At 46.8% G+C, this 18,417-nt stretch overlaps 1 protein-coding gene across 3 annotated transcripts in view; it reads right to left on the bottom strand.

Annotated features, from left to right (window-relative positions):
* Slc16a9 (solute carrier family 16 member 9) overlaps nucleotides 1–14,919 on the bottom strand; it is a 39,770-nt gene extending 24,851 nt beyond the window's left edge. For 2 of the 3 annotated variants that reach the window (XM_057752066.1, XM_057752067.1), the window contains exon 1: nucleotides 14,678–14,919. The gene's annotated coding sequence lies outside the window, so the exon portion shown is untranslated. The remainder of the gene's footprint in view (nucleotides 1–14,677) is intronic. The other variant, XM_057752065.1, reaches the window with a different exon arrangement.
* Nucleotides 14,920–18,417: the final 3,498 nt, after the last annotated feature.

The following is an 18,417-nucleotide window of genomic DNA, read 5'->3' as shown; positions in this document are numbered from 1 at the left end:
ACAGAGGACAAGTAGCGTCGTTTCTCACAGGAAGAGACTAGGACTGCAAATCTTGGAAAAAGGAAGTGCCTATTAAGCTAGCCACGGGGACTTGGCCGGGAAGTTTTCATGGTCAACAACTGAGGGGAAGTGAAGGCAGCCAAAGCAGGAGCTGAGGCAGACGGCTTCTTGTACGCGTGCGGGGCTGGCTTTAAAAGTGGGATTCATGAGAGGGTGGCTTAGGCATGAGGAGCAAGGGGACCCTCAGCAGAAGGGAAGGATGGGTCAAGGTGAAGAGGGGCGCGCTCACAAGGTGAGGCCCGTGGCACACTGTTGACGTGTAAAGACATGTCATGCACCTTACACCCAACGCAGGATTCCTTCTATACCTTAGCAATGCACCGGTGACCTTTACCACGGCTGTGACAGGATAACTGACCAAAAGCAGCTTGACAAAGGCTTATTTTGACCCACTGAGGGGATACAGTCCATCATGGTGGAGAGGCACGGCAGGGGAGTGAGAGCAGTCAGGGTCTGATGCTGGGCTCATTCCCCCCCCCCCAAAGATAGACTTTCCTAAAACCACCCTCATCAATACACACAGAGAACTGTTTCCATGGTGATTCTGAATCCAGTTAGGTTGACAATGAAGAGTCATCATCACACACGGATACTCCTACCATTAATAAGTCACCCGTGTTATCTAAGCAATGGACTTTCACCCGGCCCCAATCAGAAGCGCCACTCGGTACCAGAAGACACTGTATTGTTTGGCATCAAGACCCATAAGCCATTTCCAGTGTTGAGGAATCTCATTCACGCACTAGTGTGGAAATAGGCATCAGGGAAAGGCACACATTGTACATTCTAGTAAATTCTTTGAGAATTTCAAATCTCTTAACTACACTGTTACTAAAGGACTGAATTATACTCAGAAGCATCTTGAAAACTTGTGTAATTTCTGTCAAACAACAGGGTATACTAGGCTACTTATAGAACAACATTAACTTACATTGTATTTCTTTTTCCCCCCTTGTGTTGAAAATAGGGTTTTTTGGGGGACCAGAGAGATGGCTCAGCAGTTAAGAGCACTGACTGCTCTTCCAGAGGACAAGGGTTCAATTCCCAGCACCCACATGGCAACTTACAACTGTCTGTAACTCCAAGATCTGACACCCTCACACAGATACATGAAGGCAAAACACCAATGTGCATAAAATAAAAATATATTTAAAAAAGAAAATAGGTTTTTTCTCACAGAATATATCCTGATTATGGTTTCCCCTCCCTACTCCCTTTCTGTCTCTCATTAGATAACAGGCTTCTAAGGGATAATAATAAAATAAAGTTAAAAACTAGCACGTTGGAATAGGACAAAACAAATGCAGGAAAAGAACCCAAGAAAAGGCACAAGAAACAGACATAGGTGCAGAAACTCACTGGTTTACATACTCAGGAACCCCATAAAAACACTAAACCGGAAGCCATAGTATTGTAGGGTAAAAAGAGAATATATATATATATATATATATATATATATATATATATATATATAAAACTAAGATAAAGTAAAAGGAAAAGCCTTGACCCTTCATTGAGACAAAGAACTTCCAAAGATGCCGTTGAGTATGTTTTCTGTTGGCCATCTATTGCGGGGCACGCGTCCTGCCTTTAAGAGTTGTTTGTTTTTCCAATGAGATTCCCTTGCAGAAAACTAGACTATTTTCTGCACACGGTCCCTAACTCCCGATACCTTCTGGGTTAGGCATGAGGACGCGTGTCTCCTTTTCTTGCAGCTCTAGGACCCCATCTGGTGCAGACCCACGAGGCCCCGTGCATGCTGCTTCAGTCTCTGTGAGTTCACGTGTGTGCCTTGCTGATTTCAAAGGCCTCGTTTTCTTGGTGTCCCCCATCCCCTCTGGCTCTTACACTGTTTCCACCTCCTCTTCCACTGTTCCCTGGAGTCTGAGGGGAGGGATTTGATGGAGACACCCCTTTTAGAGCAGTACACTTTATTTTGTAACTTACAATTAACCATGTGCACCCTGGACCACCGTTGAAGAAGAAATCATGAAATCAGTTACGACAGCATTTAACTGGGCTATCAGATGGAGGGTAAGTCTCTGCCATGGGGCTGGGGTTCGCTCTGTTAGGAGGGAGTGAGCTGGAAGTCTTTCCTCCAGAGTAGGAAAAGCCCTACGAGGAAAGTCCATGTTCCCCAGTAAACATCTTCCCTGGGCCTCACATTGCACCTCACTCCGTGCTCATTTTTTCCATCAGTTCTTTACTGCTCCCAGGTATGGTGGAGAAGAAGGAAGTTTATTGTCCTATAAGGGAGAGCATAGGAGAGGCAGGGACATAAGACCAGACTGAGCTGGGCCTTGTGGGAGGGGAGGGGCGAAGGGAGAAAGGAAGAGAGTGGAACCAGGTTCAGCAGCCAGGAGGCCAAAGGTATAAGAATGAAAGAAGCAGGGAACCAAAAGAAATGTCTGGATTATAAAGGGAAGAGCCTCTGGGGGGAGTGCAGCCCAGCCGCTGGGCTGGCAAGTTCAGGGTAGAGGCCGGGTGTGCAGAGCTAAACCCTATAACTGGTAGGAACTGAGGGATGCTGGGAAAACCTGGTGGCCAGGCCCAGCTTTGATATGTTAAATAGGCACCTTGGCCTGTTTGTCCTGGGTTTGAAACTTAATAACTAGCAGAAATTTTTTTTTTGGTTTTGTTTTCTGGGAGAGAAGCTGTCAGAAATGCCCATTTGACGTTTAGATCAACATTCAGCACTGGCATATGCTTCTTTAAATGCACTCACGCAGACGATGGTGATTTGTTTTTTCGAATCCAGAGTGATGAACAGTGTCCTTCCCCGCCACAACTCTTCTCTAGTGGCCTCTTTCTGAAAGTTATTTATAACTTCTCTCTAAAGATTCATAGATTATTTTTTTTCCCACTTGAAATAAGAAAAGAGGTTGAAGACAGTACTTTCGTTTTTGTTTGTTTGTTTGATGTCTTATCACAATCAAAATGACTTGTGCTACCACACTGATCGCAAGAACTTTGGAGAAATGGCTGGTTACAGGTTGGTTTAAATCTAGTCATTTGGGAAGTGAGTTTAAAAACCATAACCCAAGTTGTCATGGTGGCTCATACTTTTGTGATCCTGGCACTGGGGTGGCTGAGGCAGGGGGACTGGTAGCTCAAGCCTGCGCTAAAGAGAACAGAAAGAAATGGTTGCAGGAAGAGTAGAAGGTGAGGAGAAAAGGGGTGGGGGAGGCTCTACAGGTCCCTCAGCTATGAGGAATGTCTTTTTCGGTGCCTGAAAAGGTGAAAAACATAGGCAAGGACATGAAGAACTGGACCCTCATCCTTCGCTGGCGCAAACAGAAAAGCAGTTTGAGCGCAGGAAGCCTGAAGGGCACAGGGTCCTTTAGGCGATAAAACTGTGCAAAAAGGCAGGGCTGGGAAGATGGCGCAGTGGGTGGGTAAAGGCAGTTTCTCTGCAAGCTTCCAGACCTGAGCTCTACTACCCTGAAGCCACATGAAGGTGAAGAGAGCATGACTCCATGGATCCCACAACATTGTCCTGACCTCCACACATATGCCACGGCACCCGCACAGCCCCTTCCCCCGAACCCCAACTAATAGCTGTACCAAAAGCAGACTATGTTTAAGGTAACATAATTTTGGGGAATTCACTGAAAAGGATTTTTAGGACATATGACATGAGTCGATTTTATCGTAAGTGACTATCTCAATAAAGCCATTAACATAAAGCACTTGATATCTAACAAAAATATGTGTTTGAGTCTTGACTCCAGTGTCGGTAGGTAACAAGTTTCATAATAGTAGACCCACTCTGCCAGAAGACTTTCTGCCACCAGTGCATCCCTTTGCCCTAAACAGTGACTTCTGCCCCCACCAAACATACATGGTTTATCCTCTGCCACCTCAGTGTAGGGACTGGGATACTAGGAACCGGAAAATAAGCATCCACATAGAAGAAAGACAGGAAATGTAAAATAGTCTATATGTAGGTGATAGGGTTAACGAATATTTACAGACCAAGGAGCCAACATCCGCCAAGGGTGAGTGAAGAAAACAGCTATGACACAGCCACACAATGCAGGATTATTTAGCAATGACCAGACAATACGAAGAAACAGGTGAAGCTGTAAACGTCTTGCGCTAAGAGCAAGAAGCCCGGGGAGAAAGGCCACTCACAGGAGATCTGGCTTCCCGACCAAGGACACTGAGGCTTTGGAGAGGAATTTGGGGGGACTTTGAATGGCTTTGAGATGTCTCTGGTGTGAAGACGTTCGAGAGTTGATGGTGGAGATGGTTACTCTAATCACGACATGCTAAATATCACCAAAAGGCAAATTTTACGTAGGTGACTGGTGTGGTATGTGAAATATAACTTAATACAACTGCTATGTAAAATATTTTTCCAAATGAATGTCCACTCCAGCTGGCTCCATTTGCCTAAGCTCATTGAACAGTTTTTTCTGATTGCTTGGTTTTGCTATTGCAAACCATACTTTGATAAAACAATTTTTGTTTGTTTTAAGACAAGATCTCAGATAGTCCAGGCTGTCCCCCCAAATCCCTGTTTAAGGATGACATGCACTTTTTTGGGTGTGACAGGGTTTCTCTATAGCTTTGGAACCTGTCCTGGAACTCTCTCTATAGCCCAGGCTGATCTCAAACTCCCAGAGATCCGCCTGCCTCTGCCTCCCGAGTGCTGGGATTAACAGCATGCACCACCACCACCCATCTGATGACTTGTACTTCTGGTCCTCTTGTTCCATGCCCCCAGTGTTGTGATCATAGATGGGAGCCACCACTCCTAGTGTATTTTTACGAGGGAATTGATCATAGCCAGGCAAACATTCTATCCCCTGAGCTACAGGCATAAGGTGTGCATAAAACATATATTAATTATATCATTAAATTCGTGTCCCATCTCTAACATATCTCATTTTGTTTATACAAATATTCCAGGGCAGGAGCTACCACACATGGTAGCTTGTCGGGCCAACATATATGTGAGATTGTGGGTTAAGTCCCCAGAAATATTCCCCCAAAAGAAAGACAATCCAAAACTCTAAAAGCAAATCTCCAACACTTCTGATTTTTAGAGCATTTTCGGTAAGGAATCTTCAACCAGTATTAGGACGCGGCTCCTTTTTGAATTTCTAGTTCCGGGTCTCAGTGCCTTAGTGAGTCAAGAGCAGGGAGGTTCTGACCCTAAGAAATTCATCTGGCAAGCTCTCTACACCAATGCCAGCACTCACTACAGACTTCTCTACTGGCAAGCCTGCCACTTCCGCTTCCAATTAGCTTCCTGGGGGATTCTAATACTGTGCAGCTGGAAGCAAGAGTCACTGTCCCGAGGAATGGAAGAACATACTCTGGTCAACTGTCCCACGGCTCCCTCAATGAGGAAGGCCACTGGAAGGGAAGGAAGAGGACAGGAGGAGGCTTTGGGCAAACAGAGGGAGTAGGGCTAGGGTCAGTCCCTCCGCCCTGACTTAGTCATCCAGGAAGCTGTAACAAAGTCGTATAAACTGTGTGGTTTATGAACAATAGGAGTTTATCATACAGTTCCTGAGGACCAGGAGGCCACATTCAAGGCCTGCTCTTCTATGTGTGAGGGTCACTTTCTACTCAAGAGAAAACTGCCTTCTTATTGAGTCCCCAAACAGTATGGGAAGGGTGGGGGTGGAGCTCTGTTGTCCCCCACATCTTAGGATCTGGTCTCTTCCCAAAGGCCCCGTGCCTAACACTTCGAATCCCATTATTTTAGAGATCCAAATTTTGATGTTATTGGGGGTTTTCAGAGACCAGTTTTCCTGTGTAGCACAGGCTAGCCTAGAAAGCATGCCCCTCTTGCCTCAGCCTTGCCGGGCATGCTAGAATCCAAGTATGATAAACCATGTTTCCTCTAGACAAAGGGAGGACGTTAAGAATTTAGGTCACAGAACACCCCACTCCCATTACCCACCCACAACAGCCAGGCCAGGCTGTTGCTTTAGGTCTGCCCCTTATCCATACCCTGAAAATCTTGATCAAACAGCCCCTCCAGACTTTCAAGGAGAAATGAAAAAATAAATTCTTGTAGAAATAGTGACTACAGCCAAAACGACTGACTTTAGGAAGATGCAGGAGAAGGCACTGTCTCTGACACGCCAACCGTAACTTCACTTAAGAATCACAGATGGTGGTGCAGGTAAGTAGATCTCTGTGAGTTCAAGACCAGCCTGGTTCTGTACAGCAATTTCCAGGCCAGACAGGGCTATATAGTAAGACTGTCAGGAGAAGGAAGGAAGGGAGGAGGGAAGGAAGGAGGGAGGGAGGAGGGAAGGCTTGAACCTACATCTTAAACATTATAACATCAGATAATACGACTAGTGACTATCTATCTATCTATCTATCTATCTATCTACCTATCTATCTACCTATCAAGACTACCATTACCTGAGTCATGTAAACATCCATTCTCCGACAAAAACAGAGTAAAACCCTGTGAACTGCAGCACTGTAGATGAAAATGGACATTTTGCAGAGGGAAGTAAGTCAGATCCTCAGAGACAAATACTGAACGTTCTCATTCACAGGTGGCAGCTAAGGAAGTTTGTCGCCTCAGATTATCCTGTAGGACAGAGGACACCAGGAGCTAGCAGAAGTGACAGGAAGGGAGACAGGGCTTGAAAATAGCTACCAAAATCCAGTTAAAATAGGATTCATCCTAACGTTCCTTAGCATTGTAAGGTAACTTCAGTTAGGAACATTTCACTACATAGTCTACAATAACTGAAACAGGCATAAAATGATAAATATTTGAAGCACTAGGAATTGCTAATTACCCTGATACAACTGTTGCACTCTGCACATGTGTACTGAACCATGACTCTGTACTCCACAAACACGTACAAATACTACGTCAATTAAAAATAAGGTTCAGTCAGGCAGTAGTGGCGCACGTCTTTAATCCCAGCACTCGGGAGGCAGAGGCAGGTGGATCTCTGTGAGTTCAAGGCCAGCCTGGTCTATAAGAGCTAGTTCCAGTACAGGCTCCAAAGCTACAGAGAAACCCTGTCTCAATAAAACCCCAAAATAATAATAATAATATTCAAACCAGGCAGTGATGGCACATGTCTTTAATGCCAGCACTTGGGAGGCAGAGGCAAGCAGATCTCTGTGAGTTCAAGGCCAATCTGGTCTACAGAGAGAGTTCTAGACAGGCTCCAAAGCTACAGAGAAACCCTGTCTCAAAAAACAAAAATGAAGGGGCTGGAGAGATGGCTCAGCGGTTAAGAGCATTGCCTGCTCTTCCAAAGGTCCTGAGTTCAATTCCCAGCAACCACATGGTGGCTCACAACCATCTGTAATGAGGTCTGGTGCCCTCTTCTCGCCTGCAGGCATACACACAGAACATTGTATACATAATAAATAAATTAATTAAATAAATAAATAAAAATTAAAAAAAAACAAAAAAAAAGAAAGAAAAAAAAAACAAAAATGAAACAAAAAGATTCCAATAAATTCTAAAAGGCAGTAGCTAGTTTCTTTCTTTTTTTCTTTCTTTCTTTCTTTCTTTCTTTCTTTCTTTTTAAAGTCAAACATTCGGAGATGTCTGCTATAGTCATTAGCGTGCAAGACAGGGTTGACTTGTCAATGTATGGGCCCAGACCAAGAACATACCGCGGCTCTGAACTGTCAGGTCAAACCCCCTGGGAACCCTCTCGGGGCCAGCTCAGGCACATAAGCTCCACGGCCTCTCCGAATGCACCGTTCTCATTTTGTTTGTTCAAACGTGTTCTTCTCTTTGTCAACGACAGCTCTGACGGTCAAGCTACAGCCAGGCCCGCTTGTTTATAACATAGTTCATTGACATGAAGCAAGGAGTACAACACACAAGCCTGGCAAATCCCAAAATCCATCTCCGAAAACCCAATGCAGCTGGGTGCGGAGGCACAAGCCTTTAATCCCAGCGCTTGGGAGGCAGAGATGCGTGGAGCTCTGTGAGTTTGAAGCCAGCCTAGTCTACAAATAGACAGGCTAGCCGCGGCTACGTAATGAGACTCTGCCTCAAAAAGTACATACATACACACATGTATACAAATATACAAAAACTAAATATTAAAAATCCAGTTCAGTTAAAGACATTCATTGTACAATTTCCCTTGGAATCGTTAAACCCTTAACTTAGTTTTCCTTTCGCTTTTTGGAGCTGGATAAATGCACTATAAAACAATCTAAACTGCTTTTATGATCCAACTTACAAGAGCAAAATCCTGAACTTAACTCGTTTGATCGAAATTCAAGGAGATTAGCAGACTGTTCTGTTTAAGAAGGGGGCTGGGCATCATGAAGGCACACCTTTAATCCTAGCACTTGGGAGGAAGGGGTAGGCAGGTCCCTTTGAGTCCCAGGCCAGCTAGAGCTACACAGTAAGGTCCTACTTGAAAAGCAGGAGGAAGAGAGTGTTTGGGCAAATCACGCAGGCCGAAGAAAATGGAGAGTTCTGAGCACCATGAGCTGGCCTCTGAATACACACCTTGTCCAAGAGGAATACAGTTTACTACGCCACACTGGGATAGAGTATGGAAGAACAGCCAAGGAAAATGTTCAGAGAAACACCTCTGCGTCCGGGGACTCAGTCACACTAAGCGCCGCTGGAAGGAGTCCTCTAACAGCCATCATTAGCTACTGAACTCTGTGACGTGATCAACCGCGGGGTCATGAGCAAAGAATGCCCTTTGACCTTTAAGGCTTGGTAGATGTCCTTAGTTGAATCTACTGATCTGTCACCATGACTTGCCAATTTGACACAGTTTGGAATCACCCAAGCAAGGAATCTCAGAGAGAAATGATGCAGATCAAACTGGCCTGTGGGCATGTCTGTGGGGGCATTTGCTTGATTAGTAATTGTGCAAAGGTGGTTCTGGGCTGTATAAGAAAGCTCCTGCCAGCAGGCCAGCAAGCTGCGTTCCTCCATGGTTTCTGCATCATCAAGTTCCTGCTTGAGTTCTGCCCTCGCTTCCCTCAGAGATGAACTGTAACGGGGAAATGGAAGCTAAAGAAACCATTTCCTTCTCTAAGTTGCTTTCGGGCAGTGTTTTACAGCAGCAACAAAAGAGGAAACCAGGACAGCAGCCTAACACTGGTCGCGGGTCACCACCATTCTAGCAAGGCAGGAAGAGGCCAGCAGTGAGTCGATGGATTCAGGCTAAGGTCGCTGAATCACATATTGTCGATGTTAAGGCCAAATCTGGTCCCGAGACTGTTTTGTTTGACCTGCTCAGTGAGGTCGCTTTTGTTTTGGTTTTTGGCAAGTTTGAATGAATTGCCAATGCTTCGATACTGGAAGATTACCCTTAAAAAAAATCTGAATTTCAGTGGTCCCCCCACCAAAGAAAACAGAAATTCTGCCAATGTTGGGTGTAGTACAATTAATAAAAACTCAGAGACAGATATTAGGGTTCAACCTGAAGTCAGAAAAGCAAAACAGCCAGCCACTAGCTCTTACCTTTACCTCAGTCTGAAAATGGCGATCCTGCCTCCTGGAACCCTCAGAATGAGACTGTGTGTGAGAGCTGTCTCCTCCCTTCTTATATTCCTCTCTAGGGCTGGGATTGAAGGCTTGTACCACTCCTGGCCGGTTTCTATGGCAAACTAGTGTGGCTACTGGGATGAAAGGTATGGGTTACCACTGCCTGGTCTGTAAGGCTGATCAGTGCAGCTGTTTTAGTCTCTGATCTTTAGGCGAGCTTTATTTATTAAAAGACAAATGAAATATCACTACAGTTGGGCCCTTGTTTTTTATGTAATAATTAGTTGAACCTGACGAACTTTGGTCTTTGTTGGCTGAACATCTCTTCAGATTCTTCCACTCTCTGATAAGTCCCGGAGTCCAGATGAGGGCTAAGTGTACTTAGTGTCTCACTTTGCCTGCCCTGATATCCCTGGCACAGCCCCGGCCTTCTTTATTCACTCGGTGCCTGTCTCACTGACCATTGGCTTTCTCACCAAGCCAATGAGAAGCCATCTCTTCTAAGTCCTCTCCAGCCTCAGAGAAGACATTAAACAGGATCTGCCAACTATCTGGAGTCAAAAGGTTTAACAGAATCAAGCCTATAAACACACACACACACATACACACACCGCCACCACGCCCAGCTTTTCCATAGACGCAGATTGTCAACGTCACCTCTATACGTCCTGCCCGCACCATGTACTTTGTGCTTCCAGGATTTGGCTACAGCTATTTCATGCTACCCAGCCGAAAGCTTGGCCAAGGAGTGTCCCGGTGAAGTGATCCATGACGAAGACACTAAAGTAGCTGACGTGGTCTTCTGTTTCATCGTTTTATACAACTTACTCATCATTATTTAGAATCCAATCTGATCTCTGAAGGCTCCGTTTAATGGTGACCCTAACCTTTGTACCAGAACAAATCTTCCTCCTTTCAGCCGTCCACTGAAAGGCTGTCACTGTGATGAGAAAAGCTAAGTCACGCAGGCCTCAGTATTTGCTGATAGGGTTTGCAGGCATGATGTTTGCCTTCTCCTTGGAACACAGTCCTTTTGAGAGCTCAACACTGTGCACTAGTTACCTAAACTACCCTCTAGCTATTGTATTTTTGAGGTAACTGAATGAATCTAAAGCATATCTACTGTCCATAGTTCCCCACACACAACCATAAATGGCCAAATAGCACAGGAGACCTAAGAGAGAGAAACTGGGAGACTCACGGGAACAATGACAGCGGTGGAGACCCAGGGTCCCTCGGAGACTCGGGCTGCTCTCACCTTCATATCTGAGGTCACCAAGTCTGCCACCAGGTTTTCTTATCCTGCTTCTGCTCAAGCTTAAGAATTTCTCTTAAAGCACGTCATATAACAGAGTTTGTTGGTTTGCTTAGGGGAGGTTTTCCCTGCACAGCCAGGCTGGCCTCCGATGTGCAATCCTACTGCCTCATCTCCCAAATACTAGTATGAGAGGTGTCAGTCACCACGCCTACTTCAGTGTGACAGGTTTAAAAGGAACAAGGACACTGAAATATGTAACTGAATGTATAGAATGACATCAGTCAGAACGATGGGGGTGGGAATGCTGAGAGGCGACTCCAGGACCCAGGTTCAGCACTTAACAGTATTGCCGGGCGGTGGTGGCGCACGCCTTTAATCCCAGCACTTGGGAGGCAGAGGCAGGCGGATCTCTGTGAGTTCGAGACCAGCCTAGTCTACAGAGCTAGTTCCAGGACAGGCTCCAAAGCCACAGAGAAACCCTGTCTCGAAAAACCAAAAAAAACCAAAAAAAAAAAAATAAAAAAATAAAAAAATAAAATAAAAGTCAACATTTATGACTATGCCAAGGATGCAATGCAATAACTCAAAGGAGAGGCTCTGAAGCTGGCAAATCGGGTTCATATGTTTGATTGACTAGTTTCTTCTTTTTGATACTGCTTTCCATTGTGTGTATGTGTGTGTCTGCATGCATGACTGGGAGTGCCCATGGAGGTCAGAGAGTTCTATCTGTCCCCTTGGAGGTGGAGTTACAGGCAGTTGTGCGCCACCTGATGTGGGGGCCGGGAATTGAACGTGGGTCCTCTGCAAGGGGAGCACATGCTTACTCCTGAGCCATCTCTCCAGTCCCAAGATCGACCTATCAAAATCCTCAGTCTAAAATCAAAACAGCGCAAAAAACGGCATGGCTCTCTTGACTACAGGCTTCAGGAGCGTTCATGGTCACTAGCATTACAAACAAGGGAAGCCGAGAGAAACTGCTCTCACTTCACCGGCCCAGGAAGTTAAAGATAGGTTCCTGCTGAGCACAGCTCCACCATGACCATGACGTCATAAAACACAGGTCTAGGGAAAAGCACAACTGGATGTGCATCGTTGTTGGAGTCAACCACACTAGCTGTTTCTTCGCTCTCCCCGCCAGTCACGTGGATGGGAAGCAGACACTGAGATTTGAGTCACTTGCTTTAGTGTAGAGGCAACTCACAAAACCAAACTGAAAGCCACAAACTTAGGCAAGGACCCAGATTGTTGGGGCCCATCCTAAGGGCAATATTCAGCCACACTTCAATGTCTTGGCCTCGGGTATGGTGTTTGGCCCCATCTCACCTCCCAGCATCATCTAGTATAAATTCCAGGGTCCAGCTGCTCCCAGAGACTGTGGTTCCTATGCACGCAGCCGACCAGCCCCTATGTGTGCTAGGCTCTGGTTCAGTGGAGACTCCTTCCCACCAGGAAGATCCTCTTCTCACTCCAGTCTCAGTGAAGAGCCTGCCCTCACCACAGAACTCTTCCACTCACAACCCCAGATGAACCGCTTTTCTTACTATTCAATACTAGTACACTGTTGGTACGTCTGCCCTTGAACTCCTCCTTCTGGGCCATCTCACACGACACATACATGGAAGAATGCTGTCTATCCTACCGGACTCAACAGAGGGCATGCCTTCTATTTTAAATTTTAGACTCAATAATAAATTATAGCTTAACCCACAAAAATCATTTAATGTCTACAGAAAAACTAAACATAAGCACTAGCTGGCTTAGAATACCTGCTTTTCTTCCTTGACATTTTTAAATTAAAACTGAGATACTTATTGCTAGGGGAGTCTTTTCCAGAAAGCTGCAATCCCTCAAGCAAGACACTGATTCCTGTCAATGCGGCCCCCACAAATTCTCCACACAACTATAGTCTCTCAGTAAACATTGGGGGACATTTCAATGTAGAAAAAGACCACAAAAAATGGAGTGCTCAAAAGAGGGGATGAAATACAAATGAGAAATCCGATCTCATCTGTCTAAACATCAGCTTTTTGGTCTATTCCAGCAGTTCTCAACCTGTGGATCAAAACCCCTGGGGGGGCTGAATGACCCTTTCACAGAGGTCACACATCAGACATCCTGTATATCAGATATTTCCATTATGATTCATAACAGTAGCAAAACAACAGTTACGAAGTAGCAACGAAATTATTTTATAAGGTTAGGAGGGGGTCACTACAACTACAACATGAGGAACTGTGTTAAAGGGTCGCAGCATTAGGAATGTTGAGAACCCCTGGTTTAGACAGTGTCCAGGTTTATCTGAAGCCAAGGACACCTTTTCTGACATTCAGACACTAGCCACTGCCCACCGTCATAGCTAGTATTGTAGAGCAGCAATGAAAACATTAAGAAACCAGTCAAGAGTCCCTAATGTCCTCTACCACTTTATTACACACTTGCCCTTCCCATAGACCCTTCCTTAGAGATGTGAAAGTTGCTTGCCATTCCACATCAACTTATCACACACTTGCCCTTCCCATAGACGCTTCCTCAGAGACGGGAAGGCTGCCTGCCTGCCTCTCCACTTACCCAAGAAGTCTGTTCTTTGGCCATGTATTAGTGCTGCTGCTTTACACGTCTTTGCCAGTGTTCAGGTGAAACGATTTTCTTGTCTAATTTCTATTTGCTTGTTGAGGGAAACTCTGGGTACCAGCGCCACTCCTGGCACTCACACAGGGTCCAACTGAAGCTGGACCCAGCATGAACACCTTTCTTTCCTCTTCACCCTCTTTAGCGTCTGTTACCTGAGAACATCTAAGCTGTTTCTGCTCTGGTCTAGGTGAACGTGACAATCTAGGCAATTCAAGATATCTAAATATTACTACTGAACTGTAGCCCATGAGACGGGTCCAGTGAGGTTATTAGGATATCAACATAAATAATAACATGTAAATAATGTATGTAATGTAAACGGTGCCTAAACATTCCGAAGTATTTGTGCTGCATACACCTGCCATCCCCAAGAAAGAGGTTTTATCCCGACTTTGATGGTCAAGTTCAACGGCTTGCTGCCCTCTCCAAAGCCTCGGTTCACTGCTAAAACCAAAGCAGGTTACCTAGGCGAACCAGAGCCGAGGCGTGAGCACCAAAATCCTTCCAACTTTTGTTCCTCTGAACTTCCAGGTGGCGGAGGAGCTGCCTGGCAGCTGGGCTCCTGCACTCTGGAGCGCAGCCCGGGTGCTGCACTGACTGGTGCCCGGCAGGACCCACCCGCACCACGCGCTGCTGTCCTTACAGTTAGACGCACTCTGAGCCCCAACTGGATTCCCCCCAGCACCTGAGCCCACCTCTACTGGAGCTGCCTTTTGGCAAGTGAGGAGTGAGGACCCACCTGGGTCGTACGCCTCTTTCTGAACTGCCACCAACACCTGCACAAGGTATCCGGCAGACTCATGGCAAGGGGTTCCCGCTTATCTCCCAGATCTCATCCCCTTGCTCCCCCTACTCCACTACTCCACTCAAAATGCAGTCCTCAGATTCCTGGAAGTGTTATGCAAAGGCAAGCACTCTTTTTTCTTTCTTTCTTTCTTTCTTTCTTTCTTTCTTTCTTTCTTTCTTTCTTTTTTTCTCTCTCTCTCTCTCTCTCTCTCTCTCTCTCTCTCTCTCTCTCTCTTTCTTTCTTTCTTTCTTTCTTTCTTTCTTTCTTTCTTTCTTTTGTTCTTTTTAAAGGGGGAGGGGTGCAGAGCACACTGCGGCGTTCTCAGGGCTCTCTCAGTCCGGGGCAGACAGCCGGACCAGAAGCCGGCCGCCAGCTGTGCACCCGCGAGTGACAGCGCCGCCTTCTCTCGCTGCAGTTTGCTGAGTAACAGATTTGCTCCGACCGGGACCTCCCGGTCTTCTAGGGCCTTTACCTGAGTCCCGGGCTCGGCTGGGGCCGCGGTTGCTGATCCCGGCCGTGCGCTGGGCGGCCGGTCCCGCCGCGCGCGATCCACCGCCGCCTCCCTCAGCCCCAGGGACACGTGGATTGCAACCCTCCCCGCCGGCTCCACCTTCCAGCCCCCACCCCGGGAAGTCACTCCCGGGGTGGTCCCACTCGCCGCTCTCCTTCGCCGAGGCACCCTGGCCAGTCTGAACCGGTTGAGACTGCACGCCCGCTGGGGGAAGGAAGAGGAGGTGGAGGAGGAGGAGATGGAGGCGGAAAAGCTGGCTGTAGGGGCGCTGCGTCTACTCCGGTGGCTTCAGGCCACGCTAGGAGGAGGGAGGACTGGACTCGAGTCCCCTAGGCCCCCCAACCCAAGACTCCTCGTGTACCCCCGCCGAGCACCGTGTGCATTTGCGAGTAGCCCGGGTCTGAACATGAACATAAGGGTCGCTTGCTCTCCCTGACTTCCCGGGGTCACTTGAGAGCCTCCTGGCCGGAGTTATACTGGTGGGCAGTGATCCCAGAGGAACGCGCCCTAAAACTTTGTAAAGTCGGTACTCTGTGGCAGTGGAAAGTAAAGACGCCAAGGGCTTTCCTTTGTGACAGCTCCGCGGGAAAGGAGGGCGCCCGGCAGGACGAAGACGGGGAAACTGTATGAGGACGGTCAGGTGTCCTGCATTTGTACCAAGCTAACTCTAACTTGTAGTACAGGACGACCGGCACCGGAGCTACCTGGTACTGCACTCCACCCTGTCACAGACGCCCACTGCAGACAATCCCGGGCCTCCAATGGCTAACAAAGGTGCGGACACCGCTCACTCCAGGGATATGCCCGTGGCATGTGCTTGCCCTCTGCCCCATGCATGTATAGTTTGACTGTTGGATTCTTAAGAGGACAAGTCTAACAGCTTGAGAATTCATTCCCTTTATACCTGGCAAAGCCTGAGTTCTAACTTAAACAAGGACTACCACCCGCTAAGTTAGTTTCAGCTAAGTTGCTTAGACTTTTTCAGTTTATCTCCTTATCTATAATATCAGTGTGAGATTCTCAGAATCTTGCCTGCTTCGTGGAGTGTGCAAGAGTTGAGAATTCAGAAAAGGTAGGGAACCTGACCACACCTACCACCATGAGAAGATGGTTGGTTGTAGCCCTTCGCCCCTCTCTATTCAGGTTATGGGGAAGTCCCATCAAAAACATTATGGCTGAGCCTGGAGAGAGCTTGCCATCCCCAGCACCCTATTATAAATAAGCCTACAAATAAGCTATTGTAACCACGGCACCGGAGAGGCAGAGCCTAAAACCTAATCAGAAAGCCCCCGTCTCACATAGAAACTCTGATTTCAAAACCAAGGTGGATTGCTCTTAACACACACACACACACACACACACACACACACACACACACCATGAGTGTCTCTAAATAGAAGAAAAATAGGGGAAATATCTCATAGCAACAACAGTCCAGCATGGTGACTCACACCCATACCCAATTCAAAAGGCAGATCTCTAGGAGTTCAGGGTCACCCTGGGCTACATTGTAGTGAGTGCTAGGCCAGCCTGGGCTATGAAAAGCTTGTCAAAAATAAACACTACCGATTAAAAAGTCACAACACAGTGATGACAATGGGAAGGGGTAGTACCAAAAAAAATGTGGAAGGAAAAAGAATGGAGACCATACTGTCAACTTCATAAAAACATACTTGGGAAGAAGAAAGAGGCTCAGTGTTTACCCTGTACTGCGGTCTCCTTTGGGATGCCTTACATTCACTCATGGTATTCCCAGCTGCCTGATAACCTATGAAAATTTCCCGTCCCTGCTTCAATAATAGGTGTTTTAGATTGCTTTCCTTGGTTCACACAGACCCTAGCCATCAGAGTACAGATCTATGATCTCAACAGTTGACCAATCACCGTCTGTGAAACTGCACTTGGGAAACCCTACCTAGGAAAAGGGATGTTTGCATCCTCAGGTATGTGAATAGCTGAGGCCCAGCCTGTTCCCTCCCGCATCAAATGTTGCTTACAGGAATAAGCAGGTGGGCCCTTTGTGTCTACCCAGGTTAGTCCATACTTTTCCACACAGGCTGAAAGAGTGTCCTTACCCAAAGGTAAGGTTTCTGCTTTAGCATGAAGCTGGACCCTAATGGGCTAGACTCAAACAGTTGCAAGGCTTGGCTTGCTGAATGGCTGAGGTAGCTAGAAGGCCACTTTAGTGCTTGGAGGCCAGCTCTGGGGGTAAAGGGCATGCCACCAGGATTCAATGTGAAAGTTGTCCCTGTCGCTTGAGGTTCTCTGTTCAGTCACACTCTGCTGGAACACTGAGGCCAGCAAGAGAACCCAGTGATCCTGCCTTGTATCTACAAATAGAACTTGACCCAGAGAAGCCCAAGGAGCCCCTCCCCCACAACACTGCCTCTGAAAGCACAGAGAGACTGGTGGAAAGGAAACTAAAACCATGTCTTCATACCTCCGTGTTTTCCCTCCCAGGGACAGGAAGAGCCAGGGCCTGCAGACAAAGCTGGGGCTCTGGGCCCAGAGGTCAATGCCATTTTAACCAGTCAGAGGGAGAGAAAATGGCAGGCCAGTAAAGAAGCTGGATCTAAAAGGGCCTGCCTTGACAAGAAAAGAAATTGGAAGCAGAGTGTTGAAAGGCATTCCAGCATACAGGTGATGCCCCCAAACTGAAGGGTTTGTTCTTTGCCTAGGGTTCCTATCACCATCAAACGTTTAGGAAGGGCTTTGTGCCCCACTTTTGAGAGAATAGGATGGAGACATTTGCTCCTTCTTGGTTCTCATTTCAGTGAAGAAGCAGAAACCAAATGGACAGGAATGTGTCCGTTGGTTGGGAGGACACATTGGGCCAGCATGGGAGTCACCCTGGTCCACCACTCGCCCTGCTGGCAAAGGTCTCCTCGCAGTGAATCATTTCAAACCCAATCAAAAGGACCTACTCTTCAATGGCTTTAGTCCAAAGCACACAGCTCTCATTGGTTAATAAGGGGCTGACTGGCCTATAGGTGAGCAGAAAGAGATTGGGCAGGAGAGCCAGACTAGGAGGACTCTGGGAAGGAGAAGGGCGGAGTCTGGGGAGTCACAATAGAGTTGCAGAAGAAGCAGGAGATAAACATGCCCTGCTGAAAGAAGGTACTGCCATGTCGCAGAAGGTAGATAAGAAATATGTAAGAGCTAGTTAGTAACAAGCCTAAGCTATCGGCCAAGCATTTGTAATTACTAATAAGTCTCTGTGCGGTTATATGAGGAGTGGTTGATGGGACAGAGCTGACTGGCAGTCTAGACAGAAAACTCCGCCTACAGTAGGGGTGGGTCTTCTTTCAAAAAATATATTTTATTTTTATGTGTATGTGTGTATGTGTGTGTGCACATGTACACATGCATGCCCTAGACAGAAAATATATTTTATTTTTATGTGTGTATGTGTGTGTGCATACATGTGTGTGTATGAACATGCATGTGCAGGTGCCATGTAGGCCAGAGAAAGACATCAAGTCATTCTGGAGCTGGAGTTACAGATGGTTTGAGGATGGGTGCTGGGACCTGAACCAGGGGCCTTTGCAAGAGCCACACATGTGCTTCACCTCTTAGCCATCTCTCCAACCCCTGCAGAGGAGACCTTGAGGTTACACTAGTCCCTAGTTCCAGTAGGCCATCTTTTCTTGTCTGCTGCCATGAACAAACCCCTACCAGATGTTCCTCCGGCCACTGATGGA

The sequence above is a fragment of the Chionomys nivalis genome, chromosome 19 (assembly GCF_950005125.1).
Source record: "Chionomys nivalis chromosome 19, mChiNiv1.1, whole genome shotgun sequence".
In the NCBI taxonomy this organism is placed as follows: Eukaryota; Metazoa; Chordata; class Mammalia; order Rodentia; family Cricetidae; genus Chionomys; species Chionomys nivalis.
This window is presented reverse-complemented; position numbering and strand designations above follow the sequence as displayed.